The following is a 1,317-nucleotide window of genomic DNA, read 5'->3' as shown; positions in this document are numbered from 1 at the left end:
CCATGCCCATATTTGATGAAATTAGTCATCCAAACATTATTAAATCTATCATTTTTTACTTAATTTCAAAATTTGTTTTTTAATCCCCCCAAGTTTGGCCCGCTGGGATTTGTTCCAATTGTTTGTTATGATATATTAGTAACTACAATGTTAACACCTGGATTTCTCTCACATGTAGTATGGTGATCGGTCACTAAACTTATGATTTGTTTTTTCTTTGATCTAAAAATGAAGTTCAATTGAGTCCGCATGGGCAACGAGAGGACTTTGCGAGGTAAAGAGCATAAATTGCATAACATAAGCTAATGTTGTTCAACAATTACGATGTTGAAATTAAAAAAATAGAAAATGTGCAAAATATGTATTAGTGCAAGCTGTCTAAGTTTTAGACTTGCATTAGAGGAGAGAATTCCAGCATTGCTATAATTGACAAAATATTGAATGAAAAAACCAAAAATTACATTTTCCATTGAGAACAACTATAAAAAAACCTACAAAGCTAATTTCTAATCAAACAAATTATGAATCCCTATCCACACATAGCTTCTCTCCCCAACACATAAATGCCAATCTTATTCTCCTCATCTAAAAGTAAAACCCAAAAAACAACAAACTCAAATCTTAAATCAAAATTCAAGCAAATATATTTAAATGAAAAAAAAAATAGTATTTGAGCTCTTCTTCTCTCCAATCTAATACATGTCAACAAAAACCAAACCGACAGAATCAATTCTTGAACCAAAATTTAATGAAAAAAATAAAATAAACAAATAAAAAAATTGAAAGAAAGTAATACCTTTTTTGAGTTCTTCTTCTCTCTAATCTCATACATGAACAAAACCTAAACCAAAACAAAACTTCAAATCAAAATTCAAGAGAAAATAATGAAGAAAATGATGAAAAAAAAAAAATACCTTTCTTGATCTCACCTTCTTCCAAGTCTTATATGTCCTGTGAGATAATTTTTCAGGTTATCTTCAGATGCACCATGCCAAGATACTTCACATTGGTGAACCTAGACATGTTGCAGCTCTGATAGAGGAGCTAATTCTAGCTCCATTGCATTGATGAGAAGAAATTGTTAAAGGCATCACCAGTCCTAGGATCGGTAATCTTGCAACCTGTAAAGGCCGAAATCAAGATGATGGATGTTGGAGAACATGATTAGGCAAACATAAGACTTAAAGGCGAAAACCGTGGTGAAGAATGTCTAGGTGGATTGAGCCATCAACAACGTGGAGGTCTTGGTCGGTGAATTCCATCTCACACACCAACTATTTGATGAGTCTCCAGAATAATTTCAAAAACTATGAATAC

This window comes from Dioscorea cayenensis, chromosome 7 (genome assembly GCF_009730915.1).
Source record: "Dioscorea cayenensis subsp. rotundata cultivar TDr96_F1 chromosome 7, TDr96_F1_v2_PseudoChromosome.rev07_lg8_w22 25.fasta, whole genome shotgun sequence".
NCBI classification, from domain to species: domain Eukaryota; kingdom Viridiplantae; phylum Streptophyta; class Magnoliopsida; order Dioscoreales; family Dioscoreaceae; genus Dioscorea; species Dioscorea cayenensis.
The sequence above is the reverse complement of the archived record's forward strand: the minus strand, read 5'-3'. Positions refer to the sequence as shown.